We start from the raw sequence: 11107 nt of genomic DNA, 5'->3' as shown, positions 1-11107 counted from the left end.
TCCGGGGAGCATGTGGGGGCCAGGCCGTGCAGGAATGCTCCCTGATTCCGGGGTCCGGGGAGCCCATGGGGGCCAGGGCCCGTGCAGGAATGCTCGCTGATTCCGGGGTCCGGGGAGCACGCGGGGCCAGGCCCCCCAGGGGCAGTGCTAGGCGCCCGGGTTCTGGCTGCGGGACCGGATGGTGGGCCAGCCCCTGACCTGCGGACCGAGTTTCCTCATTCGCAGCTGGAGGTCCCATACCAGGCGCCAGCAGGACGGGAGGGGCTGTCCCGGGAGGTGAGGGTGCGACGCGGCTTCTCGGGGAACACGAGGCATCACGGAGCGCCCCTGCTCCAGGCCACGGGCTCCTCAGCGCTCACTGTCTCCGAGAGGAAAGGGTGGGAAGTCCCCCATAACCACGTCCCTGTCCTCCCCATCACGGGCAGGAGGACGAGGCAGGGACCTGTGACTCCGGGAAGCGCTTGAAGTTTACGAAGTAAAGCCCCATCCTCGTGCCCTCGGCCACCCCCTGAGCTCCATCCGACCGTCGGCGTTTCCCACACGGGAGGCTGAGGGCACAGCCGTGGTCCTGGACCCGCCGGGCGGGCCACCTGCGTCTTGGACGTCCGCGTCCCAGGACGAGACGCGTGTTCGCTCCCTAAAGCCCCTGCTCGGGTTCTGAGTCACATGGTCCGAAACGAGTGCCGCGGTGGCTTCTGCTGCAGCCCCGCTGACTTGAAGGGGTTCGGCTTTAGGGGGACCAGAGCCCACCCCACAGAATGGGGGTGATGGGGGAGGAGCCGCCCCGCCCTTTGCCTCAGGTGGATTCTGCTCAGCCTGGCCTTTGCAGAGCCTGACGGCCCGCCCCTGCCCACCCCTCCCCGCTGCCCTTCCCTCTCCTCTCCATCCTCCCAGGCCCCCTGCAGCTCTGGCCCTGCGACCCCTGGGGTCCACGGCAGGCCCCTCCACCGATGGCCCCACTGGTCCTGCCCTGCCCCCTTCCCTCACCACGGGGGACCCATCTTCACCCAAAAGCAGATGCCAAGCGCCCCAATCAGGCCAGCCAGACATCAGCAGACGCCCCTCCTTCCCTCCTTCCCAGCCACGCCCACTAACTCACGGTCCCCTTGCACCCATGGGCCACCAGATGGGTGTTGTAGATGCAGGACGCACTGCGGGGCGGGGACGGGAGCCTGCTGGGGTGTTACGGTGCCTGGGACGCCGTCTGCCGCGGGAGGGGGTCCCGCAGTCGTGCGAGGGGGCCTGTGTGCTCACGTGGTCCTGGCTGAGCACAGGGAAGGGGCGTGTGGTGTGGCGAGTCACGTGTGGCTCCGGGATGGATCCCCAGGAACGTCCTGGGAAGGCAGAGCCGTGACTCACGGGCAGCGTGGGGCCTGCCTTCTGCTTTCTTGGACGTGCTTGGTGTGGGGCTGCTGCTGCTGCACACACGTCTGAAATGCCTCCGGTGGGGGCCATGGATCAAATCAAGCGCTTCCTAGTTTTACTCCCCAAATATGTAGCCGGGGTCCTCAGACTTTTTAAACAGGGGGCCAGTTCACTGTCCCTCAGACCGTTGGAGGGCCAGACTATAGTTTTTTTAAAAAAAACTATGAACAAATTCCTATGCGCACTGCGGGCCCGGGACGCGTCGGCTGCTAAGCAGGACAGGCAGCGGCACCCGGCGGGCCGGATCCATGTCCTCGGCGGGCCGCACGTGGCCCGTGGGCCGTCGTTTGAGGACGCCTGGCGTAGACAATTCTCTTTGCAGACAATGTTGCCAGCAGCTGGGGCCTGTGCGGCGGAACCATTTGATCGGAGACGATGCGATGCTGCCAGCAGAGGGAGAGGCGGGGCCCCCGGGGGCTGGGGCCTGGGCGCTGGGGACCATGCCTGTGGCAGGAGCAGGTCTGTCCGTTCAGCTCTCTCCTCTGTGGCCGGTGGCCGTGGCCGCGGGGACGGGGTGGGCTGGAGGGTCCTGTCCCTGTTGGCGCTGGGCACTGATCCGTGGAAACACCCAGCCCGCCGTCCTGGGTCTTCCCCAGAACGTCCCTGTCCCCGGGCGCCGCAGCCAGGGAGCTGGGATGCTCGGGCGGCAACTGCCCGGGGGTAACGCGCCATCCCACCTCCTCAGCGGCCCCCCTGTCCCCAGCAGCCCCATGACCACCCCGCTCCTGCCCTTGCACCTGCTTGAGGGAGAGCTGGCCAGAGGGCATGTGTGTGGGGCAGCTCGCCGCCCTCCTGAGCTCTGTGTACACCCCCACCCCCACCCCCAGGGACACGTAGTCTACACGCGTGGCCCGGGGCCAGGCTGCCCGTCTTCTCTGACCCTGACGGGGCGGCGTTGGCTGTCCTCCCATTTCTCAGGCAAGAGTGTCTCCTTGCCCAAGGCCACCATCTGGTGCTGGGCAGAGCTGGGCCGAGCTGGGCCGAGCTGGGCCGAGCCCCTCCGCCCCCTGTGCCGCGCACTGACCTTGGCGTTGTCCTGCTTGTTCCGCCTCTGTGTGCGGGAGCCCGCCCTGCCCGCCCCGGCCCGGCTCCTCCTGGGCCGGCCTTGTCACAGGGCCTGCGGAGGGTGGGTGGGGGGCGCTTGGAGGAGGCACGCCCCACCCAGTGAACTGGCCAGGGCAGGGCCCCTTCGAGGCCAGTTCACTGGGTGGGGGCGTGCCTCCTCCAAGCGCCCCCCACCCACCACCGTGGAACCTTGCGATGGAGGAAACCAACCGTCTGACTTGACTCTCGACCCCTCGACACTGACCTTGGCCAGGCCTCCCCGCTCTGGGCCCCTAGAAGGGCAGGGAGCGTGGCGATGGTCTCCTGGGCCCCGGGGCTCCGCTCCCACAGCCGCAGGGTCTGGACAGACAGGAGGACGGTCGGTAGAAGGAAGACAGTTCCCTCGAGCAGCTTCTGAGCAGCGAAGCGCTGTCCCCCTGGATGGCGCGCAGGGTGACAAGGCGCGGCCACCCCCCCCCATTCGCCGCTGCTCCTGGCCGCGCCTGAGGCTGCAGGAGGCGAGGGTGTCCCGAGGGCCTGGCCGAGAGCCCTCCCCCGGCCCCTGCAGGAGCACAGACTCCGGGGCGCTGTGGCATCTCAGAGCTTTGAGGTCTCCGTACCACTCCCTCTCTCGGCTCAGGGAGGACTGAGGCCCAGGTGGGTGGGGACTCCACAGGGTCTCCCAGAATTGGTGGCAGGGGCACCCAGAAGCTGCACCACCTCGGACGGGCCCCCCATTTCGCATGAGCGTCCGCGGCTGGGTCAGGGATGGTACCGCGCCTGGTCTGTGGCCGCCCTGGCCCCCTGGCACCTCTCTCCGTGGCTGCGCTGTTGTGCTGGTTTTCCTAAGGCTCCCTCGTCCGTCCTGGGTCCCGGAGAGGCCTGAGTGTCTGGCTTCCACAGGGCACCGTGCCAGCCTCACCCACCTCCCGCCTTGCAGAGGAAGGGCCAGGCCTGGAGGATGAGGGAGGGAAGGAGTGGCTCAGTGACAGTCCCCCCAGGTCTTTCTACAGAGGTAGGGGGCGGGGGGGGGGGGTAATTTGCTGGCAGCAGAGCCGCCCGACGAGACATTTTGGTCCCCAAATGAGCTGTACTTGGCGGTCAGTGCCCATCAAGTCTCCTAAAGCCCCTGCTCCACAGCCCAGCTCTGTGGTCCCCGGGTGACCCCGGGGCAGGGCCCCTTCAAGGCCAGTTCACTGGGTGGGCGGTGTGCTTTCTCCAAGCGCCCCCCACCCACCACCCCAAGGTGCTCAGGCTGCGTTTCCACACCCACTGGATTCTCTCCAATGGAAGGAGAAGAGCGAAGGGATGGCCCTGAGCTCTCACAGGCTCCACAGGCTGGGAGTGAGTGAGCGAGGGGGCAGCTGAGCGGTGGGGAGCGGCCGGGTGCTGGGGAGGTCACGCAGGGAAGCGCAGTCCCAGGCAGAATTTTCCACCGCGTCCTCCCCCCGCAGTGGGTGTCCCTGGGAGAGTCCCTTGGGGCAGGGTTCACACTGACCCCCCTGAAGGGGCCCGGGTGATGGCGATGCCAGGGGCTCCCCCAGAAGGGGGACCGCAGGGACTGGCTGTCTTTGGGAGCCTTCAGAGCCCCTGTTTCCTTCACCTGCTGTGGGCCCTGCCCCTGCCGGGGGGAGCGAGGGCCCCCAGCGCAGAGGGGAGAATCAGAGGTGGGCAGGCTCAGGTGCTGGTGGGGGGATGTGGAGGTACCGTGGGGGGCGGGCACCTTGTGCCTGGACACACAGAACTATGGAGGGCCTGCAGGAAGCGGGGTGGAGGGGTGGGGGGGGATGGCAGCAGGCCCTGCCTGAGGCGTCCCGCTTTCTTGGGGGAGGTGTACAGGAGGAGAGAGCCCGTCCCTTAGGATTAGCCCCACGTACCCCTGGACTCACACGCAGATGGGGTTTCACAGCCCGCAGGCAGCTGCAGGGGCCCGGGCAGCGCTAGGCGTGGTGACCACAGTGCCCACCTGCGCACACACTCACAGCCCCCACCTGGCCGTGTGCCGCGGCGGGAAGTCTCCCGGGGGCGAAGGGGATGAGGCCGGGGTCTGCGGCAGGCTCCTTGACTTCCCTGAGCCTGAGTGTCCTCGTGTCAAAGCTGGCACATCGCCTCCCGGGACACGCACAGCCCGTGTGTGTGCAGCCAGGGGTGCCCGGCTAGGTGCTGGGAGGGCAGCTATTGTATCACACATGCATAGCCACACATCTACACACATGCACCCATGCACACACATCTACACACATGCATAGCCACACATCTACACACATGCACCATGCACACACATCTACACGCATGCACCATGCACACACATCTACGCACATGCACCATACACACACATCTACACACGTGCACACACATCTACACACATACACAGCACACACATCTACACACATGCACACCCACCAACACACACTCAACCATGCACACACATCTACACACATGCATAGCACACACATCTACACCCACCAACACACACTCAACCATGCACACACATCTACACACATGCATAGCACACACATCTGCACATATGCACACCCACCAACACACACTCAACCATGCACACACATCTACACACATGCATAGCACACACATCTGCACACATGCACACCCACCAACACACACTCAACCATGCACACACATCTACACACATGCACACCCACCAACACACACTCAACCATGCACACACATCTACACACATGCATAGCACACACATCTACACCCACCAACACACACTCAACCATGCACACACATCTACACACATGCATAGCACACACATCTACACCCACCAACACACACTCAACCATGCACACACATCTACACACATGCATAGCACACACATCTGCACATATGCACACCCACCAACACACACTCAACCATGCACACACATCTACACACATGCATAGCACACACATCTGCACACATGCACACCCACCAACACACACTCAACCATGCACACACATCTACACACATGCACACCCACCAACACACACTCAACCACACACACATCTACACACATGCACATGCGTTCGCCCATGTATATACACATGCACCCATAACTACACACACTCACACCCATGCAACACATCTACACACATGCACACACACGTTCACCCATGCACACCCACCAACACACATATTCACCCACGCACACACACTCATCCACACGCATATGCATATGCACATACCTACACACATGCCCACACATCTACACACGTGCACACAGACTCACTCATGTGCACACAATTCACCCATGTGCAGACACACATGTGAAAACATCTGGGTCAGAGAGTAGAGGGCTGAGCAGAGGTTTTGCAGGAAGAAGGGACTCTTCGGGCGCATGGGAGCTGGGTCAGCACCTCGCCGGGGAGGAGCAGGGCTGCGAGGAGGGGGTGCGGGGAGCCTGGAGAGAGGCGTGGGGCCCCCTCCCCGCTGGAGCTGCTCTAGGAGAAGCTGGAGCTCCTGGCCGCAGCCTCCTCGGAGCCCACCTTCGGCTGAGCTATCCCGGAGCGCCCCTCTGCTGTGTCCACGTGCCAGAAGCAGATCTGGAGGGAGCAGCAGAGAAGCGCTCCGGGTCAGACGAGGGGCGGATGAGGCAGCGTCTGAGCAGAGTCTGGCGGCACACGGAGGGGCTGCTGGATGCCGGCCCTTCCTGGGGAGCTGGCCCTTCACCTGCCCTCATCCGCTGGGGCCCAGCGCTCTCTGCCAGGCCATGCCAGGAGGGTCCTGCCCCCAAGACCCCTGAGCCTGGAGAGCTTCCAGGAATGGCTGCCTCCTGCCTCGTCAATGTCTCCCATACGCAAAAGCCCAGCCTGGCCCGGCCGGTGTGGCTCAGTGGTTGAGCGTCGACCTATGAACCAGGAGGCCACAGTTCGATTCTCGGACAGGGCACAGGCCTGGGTTGCGGACTCCATTCCCAGTGTCGGTGGCGCAGGAGGCAGCCGATCCGTGATTCTCTCTCATCATGGATGTTTCTTTCTCTTCCCATCTCCCATCCTCTGTGAAATCAACAAAAATATATTTATTTTTTTTTATTTTAAAAATATATTTTATTGATTTTTTACAGAGAGGAAAGGAGAGGGATAGAGAGCTAGAAACATCGATGAGAGAGAAACATCGATCAGCTGCCTCCTGCACACTCCCTACTGGGGATGTGCCCGCAACCAAGGTACATGCCCTTGACCGGAATCGAACCTGGGACCCTTGAGCCCGCAGGCCGATGCTCTATCCACTGAGCCAAACCAGTTAGGGCAACAAAAATATATTTAAAAAGAAAAAGGAAAAAAGCCCAGCCTGATGGCTTGCAGGGCCCTGGCCTGGGGGATCAGCCACGGTTTGCACACACGGCCACTCACGGCTGTGGACCAGGCCGCTGGCCGCACAGAGGGAGCGAGAAGGCAGGGACTCCGGTCTGCAGGCCAGGAGGCTGCTGTGGGCACGAAAGGTCCCGGAATAGGCTGGGGGGAGGAGGGGGGCAAGGACAGCCAGGGGCCCGGGAGTCGGGAGGTTTGGGACTGTGAGTTCTTAGTCCACACGGCCCCCCGCGTGGGGCTCACCCAGGGGCCTGGGCGGGGCTGGGTTGCAGGTGAGCGAGTCCACATTCAAGCCCAACGGCTGCGGGATGAAGCCAGTGCCCTCAAGGCTCCCGCAGGGGCCGCCCCTCCCACCCCCATGTGATTGGCATTCACTCACTCGGCCTCTCCTTCGGACACGAGGATCTTGGGAGCCAGGTCAGCCAAGGGCACTGGTGCGTGTTTCTAGGAAATTCTCAAAGGGACAGGCGGCCTTCCCAGCGAAGGTCGGCCCAGGCCCGTGCTGATGGAGTCACGGCCACGGGCCTCCGCCCAGGGCCACGCCCGTCCCCGGAGCCAGCCGCAGCCTGCAGAGTGAAGGTGGGTGCCGTGTTTCCCAATGACTAAATGGGGGTGTTTGGTTTGCTGTGGATGCTGGGGTGTGCTCACAGGGCGTGACCCCACTTCCGTTCTTCTTTTTATTTTATTTTATTTTATTTTATTTTATTTTATTTTATTTTATTTTATATTTTATTGATTTTTTACAGAGAGGAAGGGAGAGGGAGAGAGAGTTAGAAACATCGATGAGAGAGAAACATTGATCAGCTGCCTCCTGCACACCCCCCACTGGGGATGTGTCCGCAACCAAGGTACATGCCCTTGACCGGAATTGAATCTGGGACCTTTCAGTCCGCAGGCCGACGCTCTATCCACTGAGCCAAACCGGTTAGGGCATCACTTCCGTTCGTCTTGACCCTGACTCTGGGGTGGCGGGGCGGATTTCAGCTGAGTCCCGGCCTGCTTGTGCAAGGCCCTCCCTGGACCTGGCTTCCCCCGAGACGGATGAAGAGGCTGAAGCAGCGACCGGTCAGTCGGGCCTCTTGCAGCTGGGAGCCTTTGCAAAGCGCCCCCAGGCCAGCGGGCACCCGCCCGGACCCCCCGGGGGTGGCTGAGCGCGTCCTCGCCAGGCAAAGGCCCCGCCTGGCCCGGCCGCCACCAAGCAGGAGCAGCAGCCGCCCGAAGCATCTGTGTCGAGAAGCGGGGCGGCCCCAAAGCGCCGCCTTGACCTTCGCTGAAATTAGGTCCCTGGTCCCAGGGCGCGATGAAAATGAGGATGAAAATGAGAAGACAATGAGGGCAGTGGAGGGTGTTAAAAATACGGTAGACATTAACGGGAGCAACGAAACGAGGGCTGCGCGAGGCAAGAGACGCTCTCCCGTGACGGTCATTCTCGTGGCCGAGGCGGGGGCGGGGAAGGGCCCACGGAGCCCCTGCTGCTCCACGTGCCTCCTCCTCCAGACAGGGAAACTGTCCCTGGGGGCCGTGACGTGTCCGAGGCCACGTGTCTCGGTGCCGGAGCCGGGGAAACATATGGGCTCCCTACCCCGCTCTGTCCCCCAGGGAATGGGTGCTGGGTGGGGATGGTGGCTGTCTCCTCAGTCCCTCCTGGCTACCGAGTCTGTCACCGTGCCTGGCATACAGCAGGGGCCTAATAAACCTGGGTCATTACTTTCATTGTTAGCATTGATCCGTGCATTGAGGGAGGGGCAAGAATTAAATCAACGGCCCTGACCGGTGTGGCTCAGTGGATAGAGCGTCGGCCTGCGCACTGAAAGGTCCCAGGTTCGATTCCGGTCAAGGGCATGTACCTTGGTTGCGGGCACATCCCCAGTGGTAGGTGTGCAGGAGGCAGCTGATCGATGTTTCTCTCTCATCGATGTTTCTAACTCTCTATCCCTCTCCCTTCCTCTCTGTAAAATATCAATAAAATATATTAAAAAAAAAAAAAAAGAAGAAGTAAATCGATAGCCCTGCTGGTGTGGCTTGGCGGTTGAGCATCAACCCAGGAACCAGGGGTCACGGGTTCGATTCCCAGTCTGGGCACATCCCAGTGGGGGGCGTGCAGGAGGCAGCTGACCAATGACTCTTTCTCATCATTGATGTTTCCATCTCTCTCTCCCTCTCTCGTCTTCTCTCTCTAAAAATCAATAAAAACATTTTAAAAAAAGAACTTGATAGACAAGTAACAAATATAATATGTCAGCTAGCACAGGGCTAAAGGGAAAGTAAAGGGGGGTGTGGGGGGTGGGGCGGTGTCGCTGGCGCTGCAGGGCAGACGGGAGTCTCCTCTGAGCACCCTTGCGGGAGGCACAGCGGGCGGGAGGAGCAGCGTGCGCCAAGGCCCCGGGGAGGCCGTGCTGGGAGAAGTCGAGGAGCAGAGAGGCTGCGCAGAGCGAGCGGGGCAGGTGGGCAGCGCGCGGGCCGTGGCAGGGGCTTCGGCTCTGAGCGAGACGGGCCGCTGGAGCGGTTCAGGCAAACGACCTGCTGTGCTAGAAGGCCCTCCTGTTGCAGCCAGACTGCTGCCTCCGGGACGGACGGCTTCCCTCCCCCTTAATTGGCAGGGCTGCTGCCCGCAGCGGGGATGAGTCACAGCCCGCGGGTGAGGGAGCTGCCGCTGACAGCCCTGATGCTGATGCTCGGGGGACACCGGGCAGGACCAGAAAGGAGATGTGGGTGCTACGGGGCTCCCCTGGAAGCATTCTCTAGGAGGGAGCCATTTACTGGGCTGTGGGGTGTGTGTGTGTGTGTGTGTGTGTGTGCGCGCACCCCACCTCAGGGCACCCACCCAGGGACCTCACCTCTGAAGCCGTGTAGGAAAGTGAAAGGGAGTCCCCCGAGCTGCAGCTCACAGCCACTCTTAGGAGGACAGGTGGTGCCCATGTTTAGGGCACACCTTGCTATCCAGCACCCCGAGGTGAGGGGAAGAGTCCTTGGAGGGGTGTCATTAAAGCGGTTATTGCTCCATTAAATTCCTGAGGAGCACACAGCTTCCACCAGCCGGGGAGACGTGCAGTTGGAGCCGCATGGATGATGGCCTCTCACACACGCCTGTGTGGCTCAGGGCCCGTGCGATGCCCTCCCGGCCGGCAAGTCACCCCGCCCGCCCGGCGTTCCCTCTTGCCACCCGTCTCCTCTCCGCTGCTGCGGCACCTCCCGCTGCCTGGCCTTTTGGCTGCTCCCGGGCCGAGCTGGGGATGTAGCCTGGGGGTGCATTGATCCAAACGTGGCGGCAGCACCCGGGAAAGCCAGTCGGACCGGGTCGGGGACCTGGATCCCTGGCCCGAGGCCTCCACCCACCTACGATGTCCTGGGTTTTTCTAGAAAAATGCTCATCAACCATCAGTCATAGGCGCCTGTGGCTCTTCCGGGTAAATCAGATAACACCCGATGATCCCTTCTGACTGAACGTTGACTACGGAAGGTTTACAAACCCCGACAACGTGCAAGGCTGCTTGGGAGATGCATGGGTGAACGAAGTCATCGCTGGACAAGCCGGGACACGGCAGAAGAGAAGCATCCTTTAAGATCTTACCTAATAATAGACAAACATGCTAATTGACCGTACCTTCGCGACGCCCACAGCCGATCAGGAGTGAGTAACCAACAAAGATGGTGGTTAATTTGCATACGTGGCCGCCAAGCGTCCCGCCCCTCCCCGGCCGCTCTGGGCCTCTGAGCAGCGTAGGAAGGTAGAAAGGCGGCACCGGACCAGAGTGAAAGTGGTGCCGGCAGCCAGGGAAAGGAAGGCCATGCTGGCACGAATCTTCGTGCATCGGGCTTCTAGTATATATATGTTTTTATTGATTTCAGAGAGGAAGGGAGAGGGAGAGAGAGATCGAAACGTCACTGATGAGAGAGAATTATTGATCATCTGCCTCCTGCATGCCCCCTACTGGGGATCGAGCCGGCCACCCAGGCATGTTCCCTCAGCTGGAATCAAACCTGGGACCCTTCAGTCTGAAGGCTGACGCTCTAGCCACGGAGCCAAACTGGCTAGGGTGAGAGAGCACCCTGAAGGTCATAGACTGGTGGGTGCCTCTGGAAGAAATCTAGACCAAACGGGACCTGCCTTGGGCTGCGCCTGCTCTGCACCTGCTCCTGCTGCTGCTCCTGCTCCTGCTCCTGCTCCTGCTCCTGCACCTGCACCTGCTCCTGCTGCTGCTGCTACTGCTCCTGCTCCTGCTGCTGCTGCTACTGCTCCTGCTCCTGCTCCTGCTCCTGCTCCTGCTGCTGCTCCTGCTCCTGCTCCTGATCCTGCTCCTGCTGCTGCTGCTGCTGCTCCTGCTCCT

The sequence above is a fragment of the Plecotus auritus genome (genome assembly GCF_963455305.1).
Source record: "Plecotus auritus genome assembly, chromosome: 8".
Lineage (NCBI taxonomy): Eukaryota > Metazoa > Chordata > Mammalia > Chiroptera > Vespertilionidae > Plecotus > Plecotus auritus.
Note: the sequence above shows the minus strand (reverse complement) of the source record.